The sequence below is a fragment of the Octodon degus genome, unplaced genomic scaffold (genome assembly GCF_000260255.1).
Source record: "Octodon degus isolate 3935 unplaced genomic scaffold, OctDeg1.0 scaffold00100, whole genome shotgun sequence".
Lineage (NCBI taxonomy): Eukaryota > Metazoa > Chordata > Mammalia > Rodentia > Octodontidae > Octodon > Octodon degus.
Genome location: NW_004524676.1, coordinates 206,731 through 224,147, shown reverse-complemented (window position 1 = coordinate 224,147; position 17,417 = coordinate 206,731). Strand labels below are relative to the sequence as shown.

At 39.3% G+C, this 17,417-nt stretch overlaps 1 protein-coding gene and 1 pseudogene across 1 annotated transcript in view; both read right to left on the bottom strand.

The window, feature by feature from the left end:
• Window positions 1-17,417, bottom strand: part of LOC111818706 — a 103,772-nt pseudogene that overhangs the window by 1,130 nt on the left and 85,225 nt on the right.
• Window positions 1-17,417, bottom strand: part of Cntn1 (contactin 1) — a 410,344-nt gene that overhangs the window by 385,729 nt on the left and 7,198 nt on the right. The gene's annotated exons all lie outside the window — the stretch shown is intronic.

Here is a 17,417-nt window from a genome sequence, read left to right as displayed (position 1 = left end):
TAGCGGGTCTTGTCATTGTCATGCAGCTCTAGGGCCTTGTAGGTGGCAGTGGAGGCCCACTGGGCAGGCACAGCAGCTCCGAAGAGACCTTTGGAGGTGTAGAGGTCAACTTCCACAGTGAGGTTCCCACAAGAGTCAAAGATCTCAGGCGTGCAACTTGAGAATCGATGTGTTGGATTTCTGGCTACCGGATCTCATCACCCAGGAAGGAAAAAGAAGGTACTATAGACACTGAGATGCGTGTTGAAGTGACTAGATGTGACCTTCTTTCCCAGTGGTTCTCTTAGTAACAAGACACATAGTCAATTTGGTTAACCATTTTATTTACTTTTCTGTTTGTTTATTTGTTTGCTTGTTTGTTTCCTTTTGTACATGTGACCCCTCCTCAGTATTTTCCATGAATATTGATTCTCTTCTCTTGTCCTCCTTGCACATTTGTACATTTTGGGACACTAACGACAGCGTCTGTGGCACAATGTCCCCACCACCCCCATTAGTCAAATGCTCTGCATGTGAGAGAGAGAACTCATACTAAAGCAGCTTTCATGTTATGCTAATTCCATAGAAAGAGGAAAACATGTCAGAATGTCAAGAGATAAACACTAAGTAAATCTCATTTTTTTATTATCACTCTTTTTAACACGCTTTTTTTAGTATCACATAAACAAATAGACTGACAACCACCATAATTAAGCTCCTTTTCATGACAGCTTTGATTTTGCTCAGCACTTAGTTCATTGTAATTTCTGCTGAATAAATACATTAATTCCTATGTTTACTTCCCTTAACATTATCAATCTCTGATTTGAGAGAGAAAAGTATTTCTCTACATGATATGAATCTTTGATACTTTCTGTAGAGAGCAGAAAAAGAAAAATGTTATGATACAGGACATAAAAAGATTGAGCTCCAACTTTTTAATGAAATATATTTTGTTTAGAAATGAACACATAACCCTAAATGTAATCTACCTTTTAAATCTTAAACTTCAAATTGGATCTTTCTTCTGTATGCCATACCCTTTTTATTGAAAAATGTGTTGAATGTTTCTAATTGGTACGTTCATATATCTGCTACTATTTTACTGAGCAAAGAAAGTGACATGACTTAAGTGTCACGTGATTTACCACAACATCAAGGGGTGGGAAATTGTAACCAATCACAGCTGGAGTGGCAGAGGAATGGATCTTTGTGATACAGTAAATCCGAACTATCAAAAGTTATTTTCAAAAGTTCAACAGTGTTAAATTTTGCTGAAAGATAATTACACCTTTCATGAAAAAAGGGAAATTTTAGTAACCCAGTAAAGTACAGTTTTAGTGAAATTCCTGGGATAGCATTCAAATTTTGGAGGTTAGAGAATGAATTAAAGGCAAAGAATGGTGAGTTAAATATAAATGAATATTTAAAGAAACTTGGCTGTGAAAGAGAAAAGGGAGAGATCTTCAGGAACACTTAGTGGGACAAGAGTTTGAATAGCGTTTCCATTTAATTTGTTCTGCATGACTTTCAAGAGAAAACTAAATTAGCCACATTTAGATGATACAAGGAAGCTTGGGGAAAAGCTGAGGTGAATGATCCATGAAAGAGGGAATAATAAAGAACCCTAAGATCACTGGCCGGTGTGGCCCAGAACCTGAGAGAAGGAAGATGCAGAAACTGGGGTATGTAGCTCCTATCACGAACTGGAAGGATGGAAGAGATTTGTAAACTACAGACTAGTAATTGTGAGAAAGAAAGAGACAGACATAAACTAAAAACTAGCTAGAAAAGTTAGAGAAATGTAGCTGAAAGTTTTGGGGGCAGAAAAATTACACGGTCAGGAGGATTAGGCTGAGATTCGTGAGGAGAAAAGAAGAAAGCGGAATATTATTTTGTCTCATGCTACAAGCATCTGAGATCAGGGTACCAGGAGGCAGTGTGGAAGTGGGAAAGAGCAGGCACCCCGCTCTGTGAGGATTAGAGTTCCAGGCTCATGGAGGTGCAGCCAAATCTCATTAAATGAAACATTCCATTTCACAGTGTCATTTTTAGCAACATAAGCACTAGTGGCATTTCTCAGAATGCTTCAGAACTGTACGGATAGGTTGAATTTAAATTAAAAATAGAAGTAATTAGCATATGTAAGAAAGGAGAAGGGAAGCAGATGAAAAATTAAGACATGTTCTGCACAAATAACAACTTCCCACAAGGAATGCAACCATTATATACTGCAAATGTACTAGTGAAAATAGAAAAAATTAAAAGGATGAAAGCAAGAAATGTTGGAGTCAGTGAGACTGTTTTATTGTCTTCCTATTTGTAAGAGGCCAAAAAAATTTTTTGTACTGCTTTATTCTTTTTAGAAATAAATGCTAATGTGAATAGTATATGTGCTGAAATGTGTAACATTGTGTCCTAGTAGGTGCTCAAGAAGTGTTTCCGTTAAATAGCTATCACTATATGCATGGCAACCAGCTTAGATCAGAGTATTTAGAGGAAATATGTCAGCATGTTGCCAGAAACCAAGAATAAATGTCCAAACATTAAAAGAAAATCTCAGTGATACAAGTGTGATCATGACAATAAAAATCATAACCATGAGTTATATACTATAATTTTGTGGTAATATAAAAATTTTTGGTAATAATAAATGAAAGAAAAATGTAACTTCTAATGACACTCAAAATTCCAAAACAAAATACAATTCCCACTTGAGAAAATTATTCTAATTGCCATCAGATGTGTCAATATTATAAATAACACACCAATTTTTGTTATATAAGAATTAGACCAAGTGGTATTAACCCTTAGTTTAGAAATATTTTTTATTTCCTAGCCATGTTGAGAACTTAATAAAAATAAAAATTCTTGTACTAAAAATCTTAGCAATTCAGAGTCCAATCCTCTGTAAGTTTCAGAAAACTGAAAACTTCAAAATACTGTTCTTTCTTCATATTTCCACTTTCCTCTCAGAATAAAACATGTTTTATAGAGAAGAAAATTAGCAACTCATGATGAGTCATCAAGAAATGCAGCTGGCCAAAAAAATGTAATGTAACAACAGATGAGACTATACTATACACTGAAATAAGTTGGGATTTAACATCAAAGGCCAAGTAGATCTTGGTTGCCTAGTTATGCTTGTAAAACATCTCCTTTTACCAGAAAACACAACAGACAATAGAAGTAAAAAAGAAAGAGCAAAATAGGTGCAATAGCCCTGGAAGGATGGTGGTCTTAGAGGTATTTAAAAGCAATCCTTTGGTCTTAGTCTAAGAAGGGATGTGTGTGTGTGTGTGTGTGTGTGTGTGTGCGTGCGTGTTGATGGAAGATAATATATAATTCTATCTAAATCAACCAAAATAATTGCCTCAGATATACAGTCTGAAGAACAACAGAAATATAGTTAAAAATATAGATTTCTGATTCATAGTCCAGAACTCCTAAACAAGAATTTTTAATAATATGGATCAGGTTCATCATTTTGAAGAATCTCAGCTAATTCTCTGGAATTACTACCCCATAGCAACTCCATTATGGAGAATCTGTGTTATCTCCCAATATCAAGGAAGTAGCATTGGTATCTGCTAATAAATCGAAGACCTCGCTCTGGCATTTTCAGGATATGCAACATTATCTCAAAACATTTTAAACTGTTTTATTTGTTCGCTAGGAAAAGACATATAGTATATGTCGAGTGCTTCTAAGTGTAAGGCAGTGTTGGAGGAATGGAAATTGAGAATAAAGGACATAGTTTCCATTCTCACAAACTAGTAAAGAGAGAAGATGCAAGTATAAGTTTAGATAATAACCCATTATATATCTTCTAAGTTAGATAATAACCCTATAGGGTTATTGCAAAACTTTGTAAGTGGTACTGTGGGGACATACAAGGGAACTTCTGATTTATTGGGCTAAGAAAGACCAGGAAAAGCTTCCCCAAAGATGTGAAAAAGAATAGCTTAGAAAACTGAGTAGTTGCTAACCAGATATACAGTATAAACACAGACAGAATTTCTTTGTTAGAGCATCAAAGATACTTTGTAAAGAAAAAAAGTGCCCTTTGCCCAGAATTTTGTCTAAAGCCCACTATTGAATATGGAAGAAAACTGTCATCTGATACAGATGGAATAAGCCTCTATTACCATCCCTTGCCCATAGCACTCACCATACCTCACACTGAAGCCATACAAAAGCTGGGCAGAAGATTCATGGTCATCATGAAGCAGAAATAATAAATCAAGATTCAAATAGTGGTACCCATGCAAAGGACAGTACAGGCATAGTGAAGGAAAGTATTCTTGAAAGTGAAACAAAATCCTCTTGGATAAAGTCTGGCAAATCTTAATTCTCTCATGCATCAAATAATAGGCCACCACTAACCTTGAAAAATGTAATTGTTTCATACATTAGAAACAGAACAAGTGTTCAGTGTATCTTGCATGATACATCATAAAACAGTGAAGGCTTCAAGAGATTGTAAGTAAAGAAGAAAAACATAGGACATTAATCACATTTGTTGCATGTCAGAGGGAGGACCCACCGCAGAATCTATAACCAATAGATTTATTGAATGGGTGGAATAAAAAGGGGAAGGAGTCTTGTCTTTTCTTGGAAGGAGCTCTGGTCTTGGCTATTGCCTTCGGATGGTGGTCTCCATTTCCTACTGCTTCTAGCACAGACTTCTCAACCTCTCAGCTCAGACTCTTGGGCTATCCAATACAGACCTGCACAGAGGACTCTCCAGTGACCTTCCAGGCCTTCAAACTTCACTGCCACTAGATCTTGCTTTTCAGGTTGCAGGCAGCCGTTGTGGTTGCTTCCATCTTTGATTTAGTAGATGGCCATTTAGAGTCTCCCAGCCCAGATGCTGTAAGATTCCCTAATAAAACCCTTGCATAGTCATACATATGTCCTCTACTGACTCTGTTTCATAGAGAAACTTAATTAAGACAATACCTAATAGAAAAATCAATTCCATAGTGAAATTATTGGTTCATTAAAATATACATTTTGAAATACTTCCCTGTAGAAATATGAAACTGGTAAGAAAGGTAGGACAAAGTATGATTGGGAATGAAAATGATCAAAGGAGGCTACGTACAGGTATGAATCAGCCTTTTAATCAAGTTAATAAGATTAAATTATTTCTAATTAAACTCATTAATCTGTGTAACAAACTTAAAAGTGAGAAAAATAGAAACAATTTGGAGAAATAGGGGTCTTCTAATCTTGCAGCAAAATTTCTTGTCAAGAACGGTCTATACATGCTTTTTTATACATGCTTTTTCAAATCAAGACTTAATTTCTTTAACATGTTTGAAGTTACAAATTATTAAATCTAATATCTTTTACTTAATTAAATCCTCAAACACCTGTTATGAAATCCGATTAAATCACTGCCTTATGTGCAGTCATTGCTTGAAGGGTAAGAGACAGTCTGAGGCTTTCAAGGAATTTTGTTGGTCCGCTATTCTCTGTTCTTCAGCCACATGTCTTGCCACTGTATAATTTATATGCTGGCAGACATTAGATTTCTTTCAGTTTCTTGAGCCAACCATGACTGTTGTTTCCATCCTTTGTTTGTCCTTGGCTTAAAACATTCCCAAGATGCTCACACTTCTTACATTAAAGCTCTCATCCAATTTTAGGTTATCTTTAGTTCTACTTCCACACTTAGTCTACAGCATCCTGAAGACAGGAAACCTTTGACTGCTTACTGTAGCCTCAGATTTAAAATACCTTCCCCCACCCCTTGCTCTCCACCCTGCTCTTCTCTGCCCCATCCCCTCCTCCTTTTCCCTATTTTCCTGTCTCGCTGTGTCTTGCAGTCCCATTCTGTGGCCCTCATTTCTACCATCCACTTGGAAAATGAATGAAAGAAAGAGGTATCATGTATACTGTTCTTTTCCATTTCTAGCTAACAGAAAGGACTCCCTTGTACATTATCTATGAGAGACAGCTCCATTATTTAGTCTGGACATTGGAGGAGTGCTTTGGGGAGGGTCTCAAGCAGAAAATCAAGGGAGAAGAGGCACATGTAAGGAACAGAGTCACAAAAGGCAAACCTGAACAATCAGTTGACATACAAGACAGAAAACTTACCTTTATATCTACTCTAATTTAGAAAATCAAGCCCCTCCAAGTAAGAGACATTAAGTAAATGTCTCAAAGTCTCCTATCTATGAATTGCAAGAACATAGAACTAAATCTTTCTGTTGAAAGTATACCATGCACTAAAGTGCCTGCTTAGGCAGATGCAGGGACTGGGGTTCAATCCTCCAGTGTGCTGTGCTAGTACTGCCCCTGGGATGCACTGAGCCAGTGATTGAGACTGGGTGTGGTGGCACACACCTGCAATCCCAGTGCTTGGGAGGCTCAAAACAGGAGGATCACTATGAGTCCAATCTGTGTAGTGAGACCCTGTAGACCCTGTGCTAAATACACATACACAAAAAGAAAGTATACGATGTACACACAAGTAACAAAGCAAGAAGTTTTTCTCATTTGATTTTTATAAGAACAATTTAGGGTCCTTTAAATGTTCACCTTCTTCATCGTAACTGAAATATTTCTATATATGAAGATAAGAAAAAGTCTATATGAAAATACCAAATTCTGTGTTTTATGATGGCATCAGAACAGAATTATGCTGCAGTTATATTGCTTATCCAGTAGTAGTTTGATCTGAACATTAAAACCTTCCAAACACATTTCAAAGATTGATACTGCTACTAGGGAAGATCTGCAAATATAAACATGCTTATTCATGTTGCTAAGATACAAATTACTAGAGAGCATTTGATCATTTTAAGAACAACTTGAAAATATCAATAATCTGTAAAAGATGTTTCTCTTGCCAACAACTTCACTTTGGAGATGTATCCTAGGAAAGTATTCCCAGAATTGTACAAAAATTGCATGTAGAATTATGTTCCTGTAATATTCATTTTTAGAAAAGTAGAAACAACTCAAGGATTTAACAATTTCACACAAGTAAATTATATGTCATGCAAAGAGATATTATATAAGTTCTGAAAACACTGCGTTAGCAAAATGTGCCGAAATATAGCTTATGATTTTTAAAAAGTGGTGGAACCATACAGATAGCATGATACAATCTTTAATTTTTATATTAATATCAGAAATACTATATTTCAAACTATATTTTAATGCATATGGTTATTTTTGAAAGATACACAGAATATCACAAATAGGTTTAAGGAGAATTTAAGTGAAGGAAAAGACAGGCATCATTAAAAATCTTCTGATATTCAAAAGAAAGTGTGAAATTAGTTTTTTAAAAGACAATGTTCAGGAGGCTGAGGAGACAGCTCAGTAGAATAAGCGCTTGTCAGGCAAGTGCAGGGTCCTGAGTTCAATCCCTAGTACCGAAAAAAAAAAAAAAAAAAAAGACAATGTTCAATAAATTTGAAGAGATTCATTTAGACAAATTCCAAGAAAAATAAAATTTCCCAAAAATGATTAACTATAAAAAATGAGTAAAATGTTTTTTTCATAATTTGGATTTTTATTTAAAATTTTGCTACAAAGAAAGTAGTAGGCCAAATGACTTCATCAGTGAATTCTATAAAATACTTAAGGAAGAAATAACATGGATCTTGCCCAGACTTCTACAAGAATAGAAAGAGAAACTATAAAAGTCATTTTATTGGTCCCTCTAGCACAAACTTGATATGAAAGCTTGATGAAAACCACTCCAGTCCAGCCTGACAGCACCTGCCTATTGATAGGCTCTGGCCCTAGTATGAATGGCTGAATAATTATGATGGTCATCTAATAAGGCTGAAGCCTGTAAAAAAAAACAGCTCATCTTCCCAGAGACCACCTCCCCCCTTCTTCTCCAGCTCAGCCAAGGGTGCAATTTGCTTTCACCTTTCCTGCCACCTCAGGGAAGGCCACAGTCAGCTCCTCAGGTATATCTAAACATCCCCCTCAAACCCCACCCCTGGCAACAGGCCATAAAAGCCTCAGCCTCCCTTTGTTCCAATCCAGGGAATTCCTTATCTTCCCAAATTCTCTCCATGACCTCCAAGATAACGAAGCCCCTTTCCCTTTTTCCTTCTGCCTGTTTCTCTGCTGTGACACTGTCAAAACCTATCACCTATGATCCCACCATTCAGGAGGCTGAGGCAGGAGGGTCACAAGCTTGAACCCAGACTGGGCAATTGCACAAGACTCTACCTCAAAACAAAATACATGAGAAATGACTGGGGGTGTAGCTCAGCCCAAACCCCTGGGTTCATCCTCAGTACCTCAAGAAAACAGAGAAAAAAAAAAAAATAGGTGAAACTGTTCCATTGTCCTGCGAGTCAGAAAAGAAAGCCTCCAGGGGAGTGTGAAGGGTCTGCTGCCAGCAAGGGCTCGACCAGGGGCTCTTGAGAATGGGAGGAAGGTTTGTATTCTGGACTTTGTTAATTTCAGAGGTATGAATATGTTTTTATGACTCATTGAATTGAACATTTCCAGTGTACTCTTCTATATTTTTCTTATTTTTTTCCTTTTAAAAGTTTTTTTAGGGCTGGCGAGATAGCTCAGTGGTCTAAAGTGCCTGCCTAGGGAAGCTTAGCGCAGGGAACCCCGGTTTGATCCCCAGCACACATGCTGCACCAGCACCTCCACCCCTACCCCCCCAAAAAAAAAGCTTCTCTAAAGGAATAAAATAATGTGGTGCTTTATGGAAAGTAGATATCTGGCTTTCCCTCCCATTCAATTACACAATAAAGCAATATATAAAACTCAGTTAATGTTTTAGTAACCAGTTGTGCTGATTTTCAGAACAATATATAGACTGATTAAAGTAATCCATAAGGCATTTTTAAAGATTTCAGTTAAAATGATTGCTTCAATTTATAAAAATTATATACAATGTAAATATAAAATTTTCTAGTATTTCTTGTATTATACAAGTGGTGTCTCTAGCTAACATATTACAAATATGGTTTGTAATATCTTATCAGGCATTTTTCCTGTTATAGATAATAGCTCTGTATTTTCATTAACCATGACAATTAAACACCATCAAATTAGAAACCTTAAGATAGTATTACTGTTTATGATTTATGATATTAGAAAGTAAGAGTAAAGCAGAAAAGCATACAATTTTGTTCTATTTGGGTCAAATTTCTAATAATAAATATCTAAATTATACATCGCGATGATCTCATTAGTGTTGAGGAAACTTCACCACGTTCATCACCACAGTGGAAGACCTTTTTGTTCATGAACTAACCACAAACAAAACAATGCAAATTTAGAAGAATTCAATCCTTGTGCTAACAATCCACAGATTTGAGTACAGGAATAAATCCCGCCCACGTAGAAAAGCTTTAAACTGTGACTCACAGAACACTAAGGCCACGTGTCACTGGGGGTCGGGGTTGGGCACAAAGAAAAGTGATTATAAACTTGGACTTGAGAGTCAGACGATTTGGATGTTCCATCAAACCTCCCTCAGTATTTGCTTTTTAATAAACTTCTAATTGTATTGATCTGCAAAACTGGGAATAGGACATTTTAAAAGCCTATTTTGCTGGTTTTGTAGTTTTGAGAAGCTGTGTGCACCACATTTACTCCCTTACAGTAATGCTTTCCATTAATGCCTTACAGTAAGTGTTCAATAAATGGTGGATAACTCAGGTGATGCTATACCAGAGATATTTGCACAGATTCTTTTTTAAAAACTCCTTTTATTTTTTGGAGATTGAACCCAGGGCCTTCATTCTGAGCTCTGTCGCAGCCCATATACTTTTGTTTCGAAGCAGGGTCTTACTGTATTGCTAAGCTGCAGCACCAAGGCCCAAACTTACCATCCCCCTGCTGGCCTCCCAGAATGCTAGAATCATTGGCATGAACCACCATGCAGTGGAAAACTGAACCTTACAACTCAGTGATTTTACTTTTTAAGCTAGCTTAGGTCACTACACTTCCAATTTTTCATAAATTTAGTATTCAACACTTGTACGACTTCAAAAAAAAATGTATTTGTCATCCCTGATTCTCCATGATAGTACAAAATTACATGACAAGCCAAAATGAAGAGTACACTATGATTATGCAAAAATTATTTTAATAATTCAAGTAAAATGTAAGGAAAAGAACATTTGCTTTAAAAAAAAATCCTCAGGAATAAAAGAACTGAAAACTAATATTCTGTGTGTAGGTTAGTTGAAATGATCAAATCCGTGCATTGGGGCACATCCATGTAATCCCAGGACTCAGCAGGTTGAGGCAGGAGGATCACTGTGAGGATCCTTATGAGTTCAGACCAGTGTGGGCTACAAAGTAAGCTCAAGGCCAATCTGAGTTACATAGCGAGACCCTGCCTCAAAAAGACCAAAAGAGAGAAAGAAAGAATCAAAGAAGTAAATATAAGATGTATTTATCAAACATTCCTGTGAGCTGGTTTCTTCAGTTATTAAAAAATAAAAAAGGAGGGGCTGGGGAGATAGCTCAGTGAGTTAAGTGCCTTCCTGGCAAGTGCAAGGTCCCAAGTTTGATCCCTGGTACTGGAATAAATAAATAAATAAATTAAAATAAAACATATTGGTCGAGGAGATGGCTCAGTGGAATAAGCACTTCCCTAGCAAGTATAAGGGCCTGAGTTCAATCCCCAGTTCTGCCACAAAAAAAAAAAAAAATTAGAATGTTTTTCATACATTTTTAAAAAAAAGTAGAAACTATGTCTACTTATTAGTACACTAAATAATCACTAGATTACTCAGGACTGTCACTGGATAATTAAAATTAAGACTAATTTGCTTACCCTGAACTTCATCAGTGGCAGTAATCTTTTAATGCAATGCTTTGGGTGCCTGAAATCGAGCTCAGGACCTCGTGCTTGCCAGTCAGTCACTGTGCCACTGAGCTCGGTCCCTGTCCAGTGAAAAGCTTTAGGTAGGCATACCTAATTCAGGGAATGTTCATTCATCTACATACTCATCCACTCTTGTCACTGTCATGTGTACTTCAGCCAATGACCTACTCATCTAGGTTTGCTTATTGGTAAATGTAGATGACCATGTCTTTCAATCCAACTTTCAAAACCCTTGCCAAGGATCATATCAGGTTATAAAAGTTTGGATAACCAAAGTAATATAACCTACTACAGATGACAATTAAAGAGTCTATTAAATAAAGAAAAAAAAAGGTTAATTTTTCCAACAATTTCAACTCAATAAAATTTGTATATCTACATTGTCTAGGTAATAATACATTTGTTTACCTAAAAAAATGCACATTTATTTTTTAAAATTTTGATTTAGCATTTTTGTAATTATTGCATGGTGTTTTATTCCATAATTCTTCACTAACAAAACCTTTCAATTGCCTTGCATTTTTTTTTTAATTTAGGGCAAGGTCTACAGGGTCTCACTGCATAGATTAGACTCGTAGTGATCCTCCTGTTTACAGCCTCCCAAGTGCTGGGATTACAGGCATGCACCACCACACCTAATGTCAATTGCCAGCTCAGCACTCCCCAGGGGCAGGACTAGTGTGGCAGGCCCAGGGATCAAACTCCAGGTCCCTGCTAAGCAGGCTCTTTAATCTGCTGTGCTATTTGGCTGGCCCTTGCCTTGCATAAGTTTTTAAAACAGGACATTAATTTTTGAAATATTGTAAAGATTGACATGGCTTGTTTTATTTATTAGTTAATTTTCAAGGTAAAGATATGAATACTGCATTTGTTGAAATCTTAAGTCTAGTTTCAACTTAACTTGTCATCACTGTCATCAGAAAATATTTATTGGGTAATAACAGTGTAAAGTCCTCCACTGGACACAAGAAGTAGGCATCATCTCTATCTTCAGGAGCTTAAAGCAGGGGCAGCAGGCAAACAAGCAACCAATCACAATATAGAATGGGTAAGAGCTAGAGTAGGAATATTCACAGGCTTTTTGGAAGCGCTGAGTCAGGGCTCAAAAGCCATGACTGAAAATCCAGGCAAGAATCACCAGACTGAGGGACCTGCCATTATTAGCTCAAGTGTTTAAGAGCCTGCTGAAACAAAGCAGTCAGGCTCGGGATGCTGTGGTTCAATCCCCTCATCCTCAAGCCAAACCAGACCTGCCCTGAAGGCATCCTGAGCACCACCCCCCCAAAAAAAAAATCCTTCTGCCATTAGGGGCCGGGGAGATGGCTCAGTAGAATAAGTGCAAAAAAAAACCCAATTATTAAACATTATTAAAAATTATTTTAAAAAAAGAATCACCAGACTGGAGGCAGAAACAGGCTGGACAGGGAAGCTACATGACAGACAAGAGGTCAAGGTATTCATGGTGGAGAATAAGATGTGTTGTGGGGAGGAGCGGCCAAGAGAAGAAACACCATACGGTATGAGAAATGCAAGCTGTTTGGAATGCTCAGCCCCACGAACAACTGGAGATGGAAGACTGAGAGGAAAATGCATTTTGAGAAGTTACCAGGCACCATTCCGCAGCGGGCTTTTACAATTACAAGGTCTTTGGACCTCTGACTGTAGGATAGAAAAGATTTTGAGCCAAAGGCACACATGATGATATTGGTTTTAGAAAGGAAGCTATGCGCATAACAGCGAGAAAGACCTTGAAGGGAACGGGCCACAAGAGAGGACACATGAAAAGAGGGCTCTGGATTCTATGTCTGTTACTTAAAAAAACTTAAGCATATTAAGTAACTAACACCCAATCACAGAGCCACAAATTAGATGAGCTGGGTTAAATGCAAATCACTATGTAATTCTTTAAAGCTTGTACACTTAAGGGGCGGGCAACTTGTCTCTCACAAGAGAAGGCAGCCTGACCCATCCAAAGCATCTTGAGAGTGTGAGGTAACAAAACAGGACAGGAAAAGCAATACCACTCTCAGGTCCACATCAGGAAAATCAAGCACAGGGTGAGCAATTATCTAGTGAATTAAGAGCCATCTGGATAATCCTGGCGGGAGCAGATTTAGTGCCTGAGTCATTCAGATAATTGTGCAAACAATATGCCCTGTTCTGGCCGAGCAACCTGGTCATTAATATCTTCTATAGTGCATTTTGCCCTGTGGTACTTTTAAAATGGACAATAGTGGCTCAGAATTAGGGTACTGTTCCCCTCACGGAAGACCCACACAGAGAATAATGGAGAGTGTATTTTCTGAGTCCCCAGGAGACACTTCATGCTGGGGGTACACGTGATATGCCTAAGCCAGACCTCCCTCCAAAGGAAGGGCAGGGCCAGCAATCACCCCCTTGGTCCCGTGTTTTGTAGTCTTGCTTTGTCAGGCAACAGAAAGTTCTCAGAGCTGTGAAGGTACCACAGATGGTACTGAAAATAGATTTAGAAACTACAGGAAAGTTGTAAATCTCTGTATGACAGAAAATATTTTCAAAAAGGCAGCAAACAAGGTGAGAAACATGTTTGTCACAGATATCAACTATGGTTTGGATGTGGAGATTTACTATTGTATGAAGAAATAGGGTCACTGCAGTGGTGAAATGTAACCCACAGATTGAGAAATAACCCAGAAAATCAATCTATCTATCTATCTATCTTTCTTTCTTTCTTTCTTTCTTTCTTTCTTTCTTTCTTTCTTTCTTAATTCATTTGGTCTCACTACACAGCTCAGACTCGTAGTGATCCTCCTGTTTTCAGCCTCCCCAGGGCTGGCCTTACAGGCATGCACCACCACACCCCGGCTTGGTAGCTAGCACAGTGCTCCCGGAGGTAGAGTCAGCGCAGGGTGCAGGGAATCAAACCTGGGTCCTTGCGCTTGCCTAAGCAGGCGCTTAGTCTGCTGAGATATCTTGCCAGCCCTAAAAACATTTCTTGAACCCACCTGAAATTATAAAAACATAACTTTAAAAAATAAGTACACAATTTCTGCTGTTAAAATGGCCACATTTTAAATGTTTAATTTTTTATGTATTTGGTATAGGGTCTCACTATGCAGCTTGGACTCATAGTGATCCTCCTGTCTCAGCCTCCCCAGGGCTGGGATTACCAGTGTGTACCACCATGCCTGGACTCGGATGCTGGCTCAGTGTGCCCAAGGGAGGCACCGGGGTGGCATGTGGTACCAGGGACTGAACCCTGGTCCCTGCACTTGCGTAAGCATGCATTTAGTCCACTGAGTTATCTTGCCAGCCTTAAAATGGTCACCTTTTAAAAAAATTATAATACCAAGTGTTAGTGAAAGTAGTGGTGTACTGCCAAATTCATGCGCTCACCTTGCAGCAGATCCATGTGCACACCTTTTGGGGGAAGTAATTTGTTGGTACCAGGTGACTATAATATCCATACCTTTCCCCAGTAACCTCAAGCACGTTTGTAAGTAAATGATCAGAAATTCAAAAAATCTAACATGTGGTTATAATTTGTAACTGTGTGAAACTGGAGACCCCCTCAAGGAACTACACATATCACAGAAAATTTTGGCGTCCACAGAAATGTCTAATAAAAATATTTAAGGAAATAAATATTTATGGTATGTAGGTTTTTGAAGCTACATAAAAGGAATGATCACTATAAACTCAAATCTGCATACTGAAAATCTCTACGCATATTTATAACAATGAGAATAGAAGAATGAAGGTGTATTTCATTTCCTTGTAATGATAAAATGTTACTTTTGCCTAATATTATTGTCTTAGTTACTTCCTTCTCCTTGTTGAGATAGCTGATGCCCAAAATTTAAGGAAAGCAAGGTTTATTCAGCTCACAGTTTGTGGAGGTTTCAGTCCCCAGTCAGATGGCTCCAAGGCAGGGTGGCACCACACAGGGGCAACACTTCAAGGTGGCAGAAGACAGCAAAAGCAGCAAGAGCAAAAATTGGTAGGGGGTCCTTTGCACCCACACTATCCCCGTGTCCTCATCTTGCACAGGCTGAGGAGGTTTACAACGTGAGGACCCTGGCTCCTGCTGAAGCAGTTAAACTTAGCTTCTCAAGCTGACACAATAAATAACATACTAAAGATTTTAGCAATCCTTAGTATTGAGTATCAACATTATATTGCATTAGAACCATTAAGGGAAGAAATAGTGCAAATACAATCCTCTTTTTTGTAGCTGATCATAGAGTTATAGCTGGTATTTAGCAGTATGTTTTTCTACTGCTCATTCTGTATTCTGCTGGCCTTCAGCAAGCACCTTGATGGGTCTTGGTTCCTTCCCTGGTGGAGTGACCTGTACCATCATTCCTGAAGGCTCTGGACCATTTATCATTGTGCCTGTTTTAGGTTGTTGTAGTTTCCTGTTGACTTTAATAATGGCATGGTAATTCTAAGAGGCACCCTAAGGGATTTCTTGCACTCCACATATATTCTTCCTTTTCTCCCTTGTGGAGTAGTACTCCAACTTCCCCCTTACAGTCTGGGTCAATCACCCCTGAAAACACTGTGACTCCCTTTTAAGCTTGTTTCCTCAGAAGAATTAGGAGACGAAAGTGACCAGAGGGAAATCTTAGCTTCCAGTTCAATGGTATCATTGTTGTGCTTCCTGGTACAAGCCTTCTCCCCTCTGAAAATAAGACTTCTGAGTCAGCAAAATATAATGTCATGGGGGACAGGAAACAAAAATCTTGCTAGTGGATCACTAAGGGTAATGGTGAGTGGTACCATTTCTACTTCCACCCCTTGATCTCTTGACCCATGAATCCTGGCTATGGGAGACACAGTAAGTACCATATAGTGAATGCTGATTCAAAGCATGCACAACCTTGGGAAGTACTTGACCCCAGCCCTTGTGCTATTACAACCTCACTGGCTCCATAACTGTGTCTTCAAAAGACCATTCTACTTTTCTATCAATCCAGCCACTTCTGGATAAGGAACATGATGAGACCAGTGAGTGACATGAGCATGAGCCCATTGCCTCGCTCCTTTGGCTGTAAATTGTATGCCTTGGTCAGAGGTAATGCTGTATAGAACTCCAGTGGACAAGGCATTCTATGAGTCCATAGATGGTAGCTTTAGCAGAAGCATTACGCGTAGCAAAGGCAAATCCATATACAGAATATGTGTCTCTGCCAGTGAGGACAAGGAAGTGGTCCAACATAATCAACCTGCCACCGGGTCGCAGGTTGATCTCCCCAGGGATGGTGCCAGGGGACAGTGCTCAACTGGAGCCAGGAAGCAGTGCTCGAGGTAAGCACCAGAGCTCCCTCAAAAGTACCACGGTCATTCTCAGCAGCGGTGAGGTCCCAAGCTCCTCCAGCAATGAGGAAAGCTGAGTTCCATCAAGAAAGCCAATGCGACAAGCTTCTCCATGAGGCTGAGCAGTGCACCTCCTCCCTCAGGGTGGTCTCTGCTGCTGGCACATTGGGCCTTCAGTGGTGGCTATAGCCAGATCAGCCTTGGTGAGTGGAAGCGCCTGCTGCTGATCGAATGCATAGCTCCATCCCTGTCACTACGGCTTCTCCGCCCATGGACACATTCAACAGTGACAGGGATGGCTCAAGAAGGAGATTGGCCACTACCCACAGAACGGGTCATCTAATCTACTTGGTTATAAATTCCTCTTCTGCTGATGTCACTTTTTGGTGAGCATTTACATGGGGAACATATTTTTACATCTTCTGCCCACCTGGAGAGGTCTACCTACACCTCTTCCCCAAATATCTTTGTCACCAATTTTCCAGTTATGTTTCTCCCTCCCAAGTTCCTTATCATCTGGCCAGACCATTTGCTACAGCCCATAAATCCATGCGTAGTCACATCTGGCCACTTCTCCTGCTGGGCAAAATGCACTACCTAGTGCACTTCTGAAGTTCTGCCCACTGTGACGATTTCCCCTCAACACTGCCCTTCAGGGATGTCCAGGAGAAGGACTGTAATGCTGAACCTGTCCACTTGCTGGTGGTGCCTGCATAACTTACAGAGCCATTCATAAACCAGGCCTTCACATTCTGTATTGGATTCTAACAGGTGGTCAACTTTTTATACCCAGCAGATTTGAGCTAGCATGGTGCTGGGTGTGGGAGGCCCACCTGAGGGTTGTTGCCAGCAGCCCAAGAGGCAGAGCAGGAGAAGCTGCTGAAACACTGTTAGAGATGCTGTTCTGAGAAGCCGCTGGAGATGTGGGAAGCTGCTAGTTCTCTTCAGCTGTTCTGCTTGATGACCTTGTCATGCTGACTTTCCTGATGAACTTCAGAGGAGCTCTGGTCCTCATCTTGAGCATCACTTCCTGGCTCCAGAGGAGAAGGTGGTGCATTGCTCAGCCTCATTGAGAAGCTTGTTGCATTGGCTTTCTTGATGAAACTCAGCTTTCCTCATGGCTGGAGGAGCTTGGGACCTCACTGCTGCTGAGAGTGGCCGTGGTACTTTTGGGGGAGCTCTGGTGCTTACCTCGAGCACTGCTTCCTGGCTCCAGTTGAAATCGCTCAGCCTGCTAGCACAGATCCTTCATCCCGCTGGCACAGACTCCCTAGCTTCCGCCAGGGACCTTTGGGCCTTT